This window comes from Cricetulus griseus (genome assembly GCF_003668045.3).
Source record: "Cricetulus griseus strain 17A/GY chromosome 1 unlocalized genomic scaffold, alternate assembly CriGri-PICRH-1.0 chr1_1, whole genome shotgun sequence".
NCBI classification, from domain to species: Eukaryota; Metazoa; Chordata; class Mammalia; order Rodentia; family Cricetidae; genus Cricetulus; species Cricetulus griseus.
Genome location: NW_023276807.1, coordinates 155,971,437 through 155,984,509, shown reverse-complemented (window position 1 = coordinate 155,984,509; position 13,073 = coordinate 155,971,437). Strand labels below are relative to the sequence as shown.

The window sequence follows — 13,073 nt, the reverse complement described above, 5'->3', positions numbered from 1 at the left end:
GAGAGGAAGCCAACAGAGAGGACTGGCCTCCAATCATATCTGAAAGTGAAGAAAGCCCTTTCAGTATTTAGACTCCCAAACCCTGCTTTAAAGGAGAGTGAGGACAGAAAGTGGTTTCTAAATCTAGTTTGAAGTGAGCTTCTCTAAAGAACGCATACAGAAACACATTATCTCTTGACCTGAAAAACTTTCTTGTCTTCTTCTTACCTCTCACACTTGTACTTAGGTTTCTGGCCCATCTCTAACCCCACCCCTTCTAGGAAGCCTTCCTCAAACAGCCCCACCTAATGAGCTCACCTCCTTTGACTTCTTACAGTACTCGGTGTTCCTCTTGCCAATCAAGGATTATTGACATTTTCATTCTAGTCTCCTTCTGTCCCTGTCTCTGTCTCTCTCTCATTCCTTTTTTAGGGGGTTGGGTGCAGGTGATAATCTAATTTCTACAGCATATAGTTACTTTTCAAAAATGTTATGGTTCCCAGCCTTTGTCTGAGGAAATTATACATAGTTAATGAACAATACATTCTGTAGCTTTAAATAATGGGATGAAAATAGGCACATTTTATTTGTGTGTTAACATAGATTGAAACCCTACATGACAATCATGATTGCATTGCCATAAGGAAGACAGGTATCAAGCATTTCAGCCTTCAGGTCAGTGTTATCCTGAATAAAATGAGCAGCAAGCCTCAGAATGTTGAACTCATATGTATGTATATTGAATCTCTCTCTCTCTCTCTCTCTCTCTCTCTCTCTCTCTCTCTCTCTCTCTTTCTCTCTCTCTCTTTCTCTCTCGGCACAGGGTTTTTCTGTGTAGCCCCGACTGTCCTGGAACTTGCTTTCTGTAGATCAGGCTGGCCTCAAACTCAGAGATCCACCTTCCTCTCTCTCCCAAGTTCTGAGATTAAGGTATGCACTCCCACTGACCAGATTGAATATTCTTTTAAAAAGTTTAGATATATTTATTTCATTTTATGTGTATAAGTGGTTTGCCTGAATATATATCCATGTACCACATGCATGCTGTGTACCTGCAGAGATCATAAGAGGGTATTGGATGCCCTGGAACTAGAGTTACAGACAGTTTTGAGCCACCATGTAGGTGTTAGGAATTGAACCTGGGTATTCTGGAAGAGCAACAAGTGCTCTTAACCACTGATCCATCTCTCCAGCTACAAATATTCTTTATTGTTAATGGGAAAGAAGCTCAGTATTAATTAAAAACATTTATAAACATAATTTAACATCTTATTCTCAACATCATGAATCTTATCACAAATAAAATAGTATTTTAATTGAGCACCAAAAAGAAATGTATATATGAGAAACATTTCAATTATTAAACATCTCCTCAGACCTCATATGATACCATTTTATATAATTTTAAAAATATTTCCCAGCTTTAGATATAGAACTATGCCTCTTACCCACCAGAAATAATGACTGCCCAGAGCCTTGCCTGAATGAAGGGTTGTGACTGTCTTATTCACATGTTCAATTCCTTGTTTTCCATTCTACTGTCTTCCTCCTCTTGGTTTCTAAAGTATATGCAAATCAAGAAACCAGCTGTATTAGGATCAAACCTTCTAGATTGTCTTCACAAGATTGATGTTCTTAGTATGAACAAGTATGTATTTACATAGTACACACAAGGTCTAGAAGAAATGCTATAGGCTGGGGACACAGGATTTAATCACCAAAGAACTCAGCTCCTAATAAGAGAAAGAACCTGAGAACCAATCTTAATAATGGAAGAGTAGGCCAATTGAGTGTCCACATGTCTAAAGGGGGTATCCATTCCCGAGAAAGACCTCTGCACCCAAATCCCAAATTCTGTGGTTCCCAACACCATTCTTTCCCTCCACTCTTAAGAATCTGAGTCCATCACAGAGCTGAGAACATCTAGAGAAGAGCCTAGAGGTGGTTACATGCAATAGAATTTTCTCAGTCACATGGTAAGGTAGAACCTGAAGTTTCTAAGTCACACATCAGAGTTCTGCTCTCAGTTTCACCTAGTGTTCTGAGCAAATTACATTGTTCACTAGATATGGACACTTAATTTTCTGATATTCTTTTTAGTAAAACTCAGTTAAAGACAACATTAGTGATCCAGGTTCACACTGCTTCATTTCTGCCTAACAGACAGGTTCACACAAGAGGAAACTCACTATCCACCCTCTTCCTGTGGCCATGGCTGTGAGATGTTTGGGGAATGGATGTTTGGGGAATGTCTGTTTTCACATTCTCACTGGGAATCAGTGGAGCTTTCTGGATGAAGGTGTTTTTCTTAGTCATTAGTATTTGTCTAATGCCAGAAATTACAGTGCTAATATCATGCTGCTTCTCCTGTTGCCTGAGAGATTTAAGTTTGTTGAAGGAAAATAGCAATTTGAAGAGATGAAAGTTTAACGAATGCTATAAATAGCAGCAGACACTCTCGACATTATACTTAACTACAGCACCACACCCACTTCCCTTTCTATTGTCTGTCATTAACTATTTTATCTGCAGTGAAACTTGTTCAGTACATCCAGAAGGAACAGTGAAACCGAAGAACCATCAAAGGACCAGGGAAAGAATGTATCCTCTTTGACCCACTGAAAATAAACCTGATTTTTAACACTTTCTACTCACACCAAGGCCCCCTTGGAGCTCCCAGGCTTGGCCTGTATAATACCACATATCCTCTTCTACTGCCCACAAGATATATATTTTATAACTTGTGTCATACATAGCTGATGTATGTATATGTGATCTCATGAACAAAATAGTCATGGAAAGGCATTGCTTCCTGGAGTTTATAAATAAGTACTTTTTTCTGTATTTACTCTACAAATCATAAAGCCAATTTGTGCTGGATGTCCAGCAGCACACCTTATGCATACATATCTAGAAGTACTCATTCTGCAGGGTGTATTCAGAAGATAGAATATTTTTAGAGTTGGCATCTTTCTATAAGAACTCAGTGGCTATTCTCTAAGGCAGAAAGAGCCATTAATAAACTCTTGCAATGATAGAGAATTGCCTTATCATACTTCCGAAACGTGTGGGTGTTCATTTTAACATACATTTTATTGCAACACAATTATACAGAAAAATACAGACTACAATACAATAAACACTCAGAGTCATGGCTAGAACTGACCCTGTGCACAACTAGGAACACCTTGCCACATGTACTTCTAATCTGTTCCTTCTTTTTAAAGTTTATTTATTTATTTATTTATTTATTTATTTATCTATTCATTTATTTAGACTGGTAGAAAATCTTCTATCTATCATCTATCTAGTTATCTTCTTCTCTCAGAGATTGCATCCTAGCTACAATTTCCCCTACCTCCTCTCCTCCCAGTCTCTCCTCCTCTTACCTCTCCCCCAGATCCACTCCTTCTGTTTTTCTTCAGAAAAGAGCAGGCCTCCCAGTGACATCAACTAAATATGTCATATGAAGTTACAATAAGACTAGGCACATGCCCTCATATCAAGCCTGGGTGAGGTAAGCCAGTAGGATGAAAAGGTCCCCCAAACAAACAAAAGAATTAGAGGCAGTCTCTCTCCCACTGAATACCACAAGAATACCAAGCTACACAACCATAACATGTATGCTGAAGACCTAGGTCAAACCCATTCAGGCTTCCTGATTGTTGTTTAGGTCTCTGTGAGCCCTGTTTGTAGTTATTTTAGCATAAAAACCCAGACCTGACAGCACTGTCAGCTTTCACCTTGAAGCTACATTATTGGCTAGTATTCTTATCTGTGTGTTGACCAGTTTGTCTTTCTGGGAAGAGTTTTGTGAGTAACTTCTCAGCTGCCTTTGTGTCCTATCTCCATGATTGGCATAATCATAGATATAGTTTGAAGACATAGTAGATATTCAGTATGTGTTTGTTGAATAAATGGATGAATAACACCCTTTCTCTCACGACCCCTCTTACTTCCATGCATTTTCTTCTTACTGGAGTCTGATTAGCTAATAAAAGGGCTGTTTTGTTTGTTTTTCTCCTTTTCTTCTTTCCCAAGAGATGGACAGATGTCATGGCTATTATTCTTCACCAGCCAGCAGTACTTTGGTGCTAGCCTTTCTTTCTGATGCTGTAAGTGAATGTAACTGACACCTCCTGTGCCCTGGAAGTAAATGCATGCAGCACCCACTGTTGGCAGCCATGATTGTTGTTGTGGTTTCTAGCATCAAGGTGTGCTCAGAGCCTTGTGGAAGAACAGGTTCTTTTAAGAGGGTGTCTCTAACTGAACATGCCTTTGCCTCTATGCTTCCATGATATGTGCCCTCACATATCATGACCTGGAACTGGGCCCTCAACCATGCAGTCTCTCTTAGTACTCTTGTGGAGATTAGAGCAGAAGTCCCAGCCTTTTTCAAACTACTTCTCTTTTCTGAATTGTCTACTACATCTATACACAGTCCTACCTGCAGACAAAATCAGTGCAGTGTGAGAAGACCCTTGACCATGAGGGTCAACCTCCCTGGTCTTCTCCTCAGCTTCACAAAAAGTGAAAGATGGGCCAAGTGCTCATTGTCTGAAGTCCCCTGGCTGGCTTTAATCCCAGGTTATCCACCTACCATCTGTGTGATCTTGAATGAAGGTGATTGTTTTTCTGAAATTTAGCTGGCTGCTCATCATCCTTAACGAGTGTGAAGCCCATGGAGTCATAGAAAGGACTAAGTGTATTATGCACGGGAAGCACCGAGAATGGAGCCAGAATAAGAGAAACAGTGAATGCATAAGGTTGTTCAGAATTCTGAGTCATACTGATTCTAAGAGGAGAGTTCCTTTCTTGGAACTGCCTCAAAAGCATGAGAATTCTCTGGGAGGTAAACCAAGGCAAGCATCATTTTGAGCTTCTTATTATGATCATCTTCAGCAATTCTGGTGACTTCTATAAACTAGGAGAGTTAAAGTCAACCATACTAGATATAGTAAAACTGCAGCTATTCCATGACCAAGTGACCAAAGGGATACAGCCAAAATCATGGTGGGGGGGGAACTTGATAAAAGCATATCTGCTCTCTGGATAGTGGTCGCTTTCACAAATACTTTGCTACTGTAATTTATGTCATTTTTTTTCTAAAGGAAGATCCCCGTGTTTTAGCCTTCCTCCTTGTAAAATCTGAATGTGTCCCTAAATTATTCTTAATATTTTTTAATGATGGGCATCCTTGAGAATCCCATGGGTTCTGTACAGAATATGCACACCATACACCTACTCAATTTATAAAGCAAGTGAAGGATTATACAAGTCTAAGACTCACTCATTCTCCTAAAGACCATTCATGGACAGCCTCCCTGCCTGCCCCACCCCCACCCCCAGTCCAGGCCTGTCAACTGTGTACCACCCCACACAGAACATCAGGTCAGGAAGCTCATAGTAGCCAGACAGTATTTCTACACGGAAGCCTCAGCATCTTACCCCTTTTCCTAGCTCGTTGCCCTTTGCTTCTCACGCTTCTGTGTCCTTCTGAGTCCTGGCTCTGGAGAGCTGATTGTCTGACAAGGACACAGAGAGGCTGGAGAGCTGTTACCTCTGGGATTTCTCTACAGCAAACATTCCTTAGGAGAAATGTCACACTTATGAGGAGTAAGGAGAAAAGAGGATCCCCTGCAACTTTAACAACTACTTCAAATAAAGTGGTTGCTTCCTACACACTTCCATAGCAACTCATGTTTGTGTCTGACTTACCATAATTCTCATGTGATCTGATTATTTGTCTCACTCTCAAGCTAAGGGTGTTGGCAAACAGGATCTACAGTATTCACCAGGTCAATCAACGTTTAGAATATGTCAAGGCAATCATTGAGCATGGACTGCAAAGGTGAAGAAAATATGGATAGCAAGGGCTTCCTCACCACTTTAAATGTATTTTCAATAGTACCCATGAAGGCAAAATATTTTTTCAAGATGATAATAACCAGAGCATGCTCAATACTAATAACTTTTATTCCATTTAACCTAACAGCCAAAAGATCTAGACAATGTAAATTGATGGCAAAAATCTAAGACAGTATGAGGTCCAGGAAAGCATAACATTTTTCAAATTGAAACTTAAAAATATATACCACTCACCGTTACATGATTCCATGAAAATCTGTTAAAGGGTCTCAAGAATTTATTTAGGTATGGGATAGGGACAAACACTCACTGATACAGAACCAATGAGATGCCACCACTGATCCAGCTGCCTTCGTCCAGTCTTTCTGCCCAGGAGTGAAGAGCACCAACTGAAAGCTGCCTCTCTTCCACCTACTCTGCTCTGACCACCCAAGACAGCATGAGAGCAAGAAAGAGCGGGACCCTTACCCTCAGTTTTTAAGCTGTCACATAGGCAGACAAGACCACGCTCTAGGGTTCACTGCCCCAAAAGTCATTGGCTAAAGGGATAGAAGTCCCATTACGACTTATGCTTACATTCATCTCAATATTATTGGTGGGAGTCTTACAGATACACTGATAATTTTAATAGTTAAATATGATTGGTATCTTAGGAAATGGCACACTTACACCCCGGAATTGACATAGCTCTCCTGTAACAAAACTAAAGACTGTTTCTGAAGCAAGAGTGTCTCAGACACCCAGTCAGTTAGACAGCCAGATTAAAACAATTATGTCTGATTGTATGTCTATCCCTGGTTTTCCACCTTAAGACACATAACCTTAGAGCCACTTTAATGCTCAGGAATTTCCTGTAATGAGTTTAACCTCCTGTTAAAGGGAGTTCCCAGAAGAGGCTTTAGAGGTGGACCAGAGTCCAGGACTTTATCACCTGACATATTTTCACACTGTGTCCTCATAGGGACCTTATGAGCCAGTCACCAACAGTTCAGAATGATTTAATAAAAACTGGCTCATGGGTTCATTGGTTCTCCCTTGTCTGTTTGCTTTGAATTTATAGGCATGAGTGTGTACGCCTAAAGCCTAGTGGTTTAGAGCCTGAAGGCTACAAAAGGACTTTGCAAGCATGTAAATTCCATGAGCCTCAATTTCTCAGGTATAAACTGGGGGGGGGGGAGGCAGTCTAAACTCCTCACAGAACTGTCATGAAGACTGTATGGGTTGATATATCCAGAGTAAGTCGAGAGTGTTTGACACCTAAGTGCTAGCTGTTGTTAACTCTATGGCTATTGCGTCACCGTAACATTCCAGTCCGCTTATGTTATGCATAAGCCTGGCTGATGACAGTAAATGGAACAGTGAAGGGAAAGCGCCGGCACAGAACGGGTGCTGCCTTGTCCCTTAAAGCACTGGAGGTTCTGTAATGAAGTGGGGGAAGTGATTTAAGCAGAAACTCCTGTGAAGCCTGGAGCACTTGAAAGTACAGGTGCAACTCCGCATCTCAGCTGATGAGGTACCCATCACCCAGCTGTTTACAGATAGTGGGTCAACAGTCCCTGGTGTGCTAAGGAAAGTATGTGTAACCCTAGCATAACCAGCAAATGGTAACATTTTCTAGGTGCTTGGTAATCCTATAGACTCGCCAGTGGGAGTGTGAATGCACAATGGTCGGGTTCTGGCTCATTGAAAGATCTGTTTGACGCAGGTCCCCTGTAAACCTGCTAATGCTAGGCTCACAAAATCTACATCAGCTTTCCAGAGTTCATCTTACCAGCCTTTTGTAAAACATTGGATTTGAAATTCCCTTTTCTCTTCATTTCTGTAACATTATGCTCTCTGTCTTCCTGTTCCTTCTCTGGTCTACTCTTTGCTTAATAGCTTTGCTGATGCCCTCCCTATCTCCAGTTGCTAAGATTCCTCAGGCTTTGCTCTGGGTCTCTCCTCTCTTCCTCTTTCTCACCCCTCCCCTCTCCCTCTCTGTGTCTGAGTCTCTCTCTGTCTCTCTCTGTGTGTCTGAGTCTCTCTCTGTCTGCCTCTGTCTCTATATAGTCTTATCGAAGCAACTTTTATCCCTAGTTGTAAATACCATCTGTAAATGACAGATCTTACATGAGTTCTCATCTGTATTTTTACCCTAAAAGTCAATTTGCTTTCTGACTGCCTGCCACTTTTGGCTGGTTCTAACATAGCAAGTACACAAGCAGGCTTTTAAAATCTCTCTATTGGCCAGATGTAGTAGGATGTGGCTTTAATCCCAGCCGAGGAGGAGGTGGAGGCCAAGGAGGATGCACAGGCAGAGGCAGGCAGATCTCTATGAGTTTGAGGCAAGCCTGTTTTACATAGTAAATCGCAGGACAAACAGAGCTCAAAAAATGAATAAATAAAAACTATTTATTCCTTCTTCTGCCTTAATACTCTTACAGGAAGATGAGAGAAACCTGGAAATTCATCTTAATTAGTTCTCTCTTATACTGTTTTCAAGAACTCTCTAGAATATATACTGCTACCATCATAACTCCAGCCACCACCACTGTCTGTTATTTGGAGGATTGACAGCTTTCTAAACTGTACCTCTTTGCTCTGTTCTGGCTAATATGCTTCCCTCGATGGGAAGCTGCTGATAAGTCATTAAGTCTATACACTGGATGGAGAAATAAACACGGATGCAGAAAAGAAATCTAAAATTTAATAGGCTCCACCAAAGAAATGGATCTGTTCACAAATAGCTCTCTCTTCTCTTTGATTTTAGTGTGAGTGATGGCTTATAAATGTTCACTTTAATGCAAAATAGTAGCTTGGCTCATAAGCAGAAATCTCAAGGAGGCGGTGCCTGCCTCTGTGTTTCCATTTCAGCCCTGGTTAACACGCTTAGATAATGGTGCTTCAGTGCTGCTTATCCTCCCGGGCACTCAGTTTCTCTTCATTCTCCAATGGTTTCTACTCAGTGCGCGCTCTCTCTCTTTCCCCTTCAGTCACACACTCACATCCACATAATGTTGACTTCGGCGTCATTCAACAATGCTCCGCCCACATGAAATTCCTCTCTCCCTCTGTAATCTTCTCTTCTCCCACTTCTTCCAGTTCCTAATACCTATGTGACTTGCTCTTTAGCCTCATGAAAGCTTCAAGTCAGCAGCCTCCTCTTCACCTGGAATTCCATTGCTCCTTTTTCCGGAAGCGGTAAGCTCTGAGCAGCCAAGGGGTCATTTTGAGGTAGAGGTCATGCTCTTTCCTATCCCTCTAAATGGTCAAGCATAACAGTGTGACAAGTGACAGAGGGGAGATGTTGGGACATAAAACAATTGCAAGGTCAACTTCCTTCCATGGCCCTGCCACAGCTGAATAGTCCTAAAATTCATTGTTTTTGTTAGTTAAGTCTTTCAGCTTATATACCAACACACTCATGCTGAGCAGAGGCTCTTTTCAATGCTTTACTAATGTAAATGATTTCAATAATGCTTATGTAGTGCAAGGAAAATAGGTTTATGTATTAAATTTCATGCACATCTTTGTCAACAAGACAATAATATGACTAAACCTGGATGTAGTAAATTCTAAAGAAAGATTATAGGTCGTATTTACATTATATTTGCCATGTGCTAGGAACAAAGCCCCTTGTATACAATTAATTCAGTCCTTGTCACAAGACAGTTGGGAGTACACTATTATCTTCTCTGTTCTATAGGAAGAAACTTGGGGTAAGTTTCCTGACCAAGATCACACAACTTGAACCCACACTTTTAATAATAAACTTCTTAATCCTATGCCATTCATATAGTATTTTGAATATAATAAAATAGAATATTTGTATAGTATCTTATATAAAAATTATTGTAAAAGCCTAATACTGAAAAATGAGCAAATAATATCAGATTCATATACCTGGCCCCAAAACAGTCTAGGACCAGTGGAATTGTTCAGTGGGTAAAGGTACTTGCTATGCAAATCTGGGTCTCAATCTCTTGAGTCCCCTGGTGAAAGGACAGAACCAATTCATTCTGTTATCCTCTAACTTTCACACATACCACATAAAATTAGAAATCATCTGATTATTTTAGTATAAAGGAGAAAGCAGAATTTAAATACCTCTTTTCTTGAAGCCAATGTCAATATTAAACACATATACACATGAACTATATATAGATATGCCTATACATACGTTATCTGGCATTTAAACTGTATTTTCATGTTTTATAGTGCATTTTATTTATTCATTATGAGCTTGTGTTTGCACATGCACATTGGTGCACATAGATTAGGAGATCAGAGAGCAGCTTGGAGGAGTTAGTTCTTTCAGTCCATCATGAAGGTCCCAGGATACAGCTCAGGCTATCAGAGTTGGCTTCAAGAGTCTTTATCCACTGTGCCATCTTGCTGGCCCAAGTCTAGGATGTTAGCATATGTAGTTATATAAGCACACAATTTAATCCACTGAACTAGTAATTTTACTTTTAATTTTTAATTTATTTAACACAATTGAAGGTTTTTCTTTTCACCAAAGTAGTAGTAATGTTGCCGTTTGAAAGTCATTCTCAGCCGGGCGGTGGTAGCACACGCTTTTAATCCCAGCACTCGGGAGGCAGAGGCAGGTGGATCTCTGAGAGTTCAAGACCAGCCTGGTCTACAAGAGCTAGTTCCAGGACAGCCTCCAAAGCCACAGAGAAACCCTGTCTCGAAATACCAAAAAAAAAAAAAAAAAGAAAAGAAAAAAAAAGAAAGTCATTCTCTTTTTATTGCTCAGCATTGTGAGTTGCTGGGTTTAATGTTTGATTAATAAGTCCAAGGCTTGGTTTGACTATTTACCAGTTGTCTGGCTTAGGCAAACCACAGAAGGGCCATGAGTTTCATTTCCCTCACAGGCAAAGGGAAGATAAGGATGCCTTCTCCACCAGCTCCACAGGGCAGGAGAAGGGTCAAGCAAGATAAGGAGTTTAAAAGTGCTTCCCAGACCTCAACTCACAGTGAGTCGTGAGGGATTAGTCACCCACCACCTGCCAGTTCACGTGGAGGAAATATTGTCCTCCCCAAGGGACAAAGGTATAAAACCTGAAATAATGTTCCTTAAACAGTGCAAAGACAAAACATATTCAAAAGCTTCTCTAAAAACTAACACAAAACTTTGAAATGTTCCTAGATTTTAGTTTAATTGGCCAATCAAGGGGAAGGAATTTGCCCTTTCCTATTTTAACTTCTATAGAATAGAGTTGGTTTAACACTCAAAGAAAGCTCAACGCCCGCACTTTCCTTATTCACTGAGAATCTTTTTATCTATGATACGGTTAATAGTGGCATCAAGAATATGGTTTCCTTTGGCTATAAAGGAATATGTTATTTTGCAACTGCTAAGTGACATGAGTTTGTAGTGGGTATTTAGATGCCTCTTAACAAGGTTTTACTTTCTAAGGGTGATTTTTCACTGTCTTTGTTAAGCAATAGAAGCTGTCTGACCCACTGAGGGCAGAGTTATCATCTAGGACAGGAAGACCAGGCCAGCTGCCATGCTTTCATTCCTGTGTAACTCGTCACAGAGAAGTAGAAGTCAAACATAGCAAAGGATAACCACGAAGCAAGAGGTGTCAGATTGTCTTCATAGAGTACAGTGTCTGTGTTTCTTACTCTCAGCCACAGAACTTACTATTCATCTTGTAATAATCAATTTTCTAGCAAAAAATAATTTGGCAACTATAGCAGAAAACAAAATACCAGACAAACAACATATACACAGTTAGACAAGTGAATTCAGCCTTAAAATTGGAGTAGTTTGACAATTATCCGCAAACTATCTTATAATGTTTTATGTGAGAATGGTATTTGGAGAAGAAATAATTCTGTTCAGAGTGAAAGTTATCCCATAATTTTGAATAGGAGTTAGAGTAAAAAGAGACCCATGTAATTTCATGTTCTAAAGCTATGCTGCACTGGGGATCAGAGTTTATTCTAAGTAGGGCCATCATCATCTCTGGCATGGAGATACTTATATCAGCCATACTGTGGGAGGCAAATAAGAGAGTTCTCACTTACCAGAAATAGGAAACCTCTGTTCAAGAAAGGGGCCTAGATGCTAACAGATCCAGGAGTGTTTAAAATAGCTTTGGTTTTTGTTAACTTAGAATCTGAGGTGAATCCCCAAAAGTAATGAAAATAGCTAGAAGTATTGAGAGTCATGGAAGTTTAAGTCACTTGGCATGGGATTTTCTATTTAATTAAAATATAATTTATATCCACTTTCCCCCTCGTCTACTCCCTCTAGCTGCTCAAGAATCACCTTCTGCATGAAAGGGCTTCCTGCAGTGTTAGCACATGATTTCACAGATTTAAGAGTGGAGGCCCCAGCCTGGGCCGGAAGACTCAGGTGGGCTATTAATTCAGTGTTCATGGAACATCGCTTCCTTGTGTTCAGGGAGCTTCTCACACTGGAGCCCGTGCTTGGTTCTATAACCACTGAAAAAAACAGAAAAGATTTTTCATTACTTACCTCTTCCGCTGCTTGCTATGCTTCTCCCGGACAAAAGGTGGCAGTGTGCTAGAGAGTGAAGGCTTGCTTTCTTAGTTCAAACAGAAGAACCGCAGACTGTGGAACCAATGAAGAACAGCTTTGCAAAACTCGAAGATGTCAGAACCTCCGGGTGAGGTAGCAGCAGGGCTTGCCAAGAAAAACGCACAAGTTTGTTGGCTTCTTAACTTTCCTTTGTTCAGGAGCTCCAGATACTATATATGGTCAGCCATAAACACATGTATTATTTCACTCCAGATAGAAAAGTGCAGCTGGCTTCAAATTCCAAATGTAATCCACGACCCGTTTTTTTTTTTGTTTTTTGTTTTTTTTTCTTTTCTTTTTTTTTTTTTTTTTTTTTTGTGGAGGACCATTGTCTTCCCTCACTAACAAGCTAAGAAATGCTTCCTGAAACTTTTTTTTTTATTTTACAGACACTTACAATGGAGAAACTTGTCTTCATCACAAATTTCTTGTGGGTGTGAGTGTGAGTGTGTGTGTTGGTGTGGGTAATGGATGTGTGAGTATGTGTGCCAGTTCATGCATTTGAAGGTGCTTGTGGGTTCATGTTCACGTCCAGGCCACAGGTTAACCTCAGGAACCATCTACTTTGTTTTCTGAGGACAGAGTCTCTCACTAGGAGCCAGTATTTTCTGATTTAGGTTGGTCGGGCTAACTGTGGGCTCCAAAGATCTGTCTGAATCTGCTTCCTAGGTGTTATCTAATAAGCATG

General features: G+C 40.4%; 1 long non-coding RNA gene across 1 annotated transcript; it reads right to left on the bottom strand.

The window, feature by feature from the left end:
• Positions 1–10,028: 10,028 nt before the first annotated feature.
• On the bottom strand, positions 10,029–12,472 carry LOC118237804. The gene is made up of 2 exons (XR_004772249.1): positions 12,323–12,472; positions 10,029–10,232 (listed from the first exon to the last, which is right to left on the bottom strand). It is a non-coding gene; the product is annotated as an uncharacterized LOC118237804 (long non-coding RNA).
• Positions 12,473–13,073: the final 601 nt, after the last annotated feature.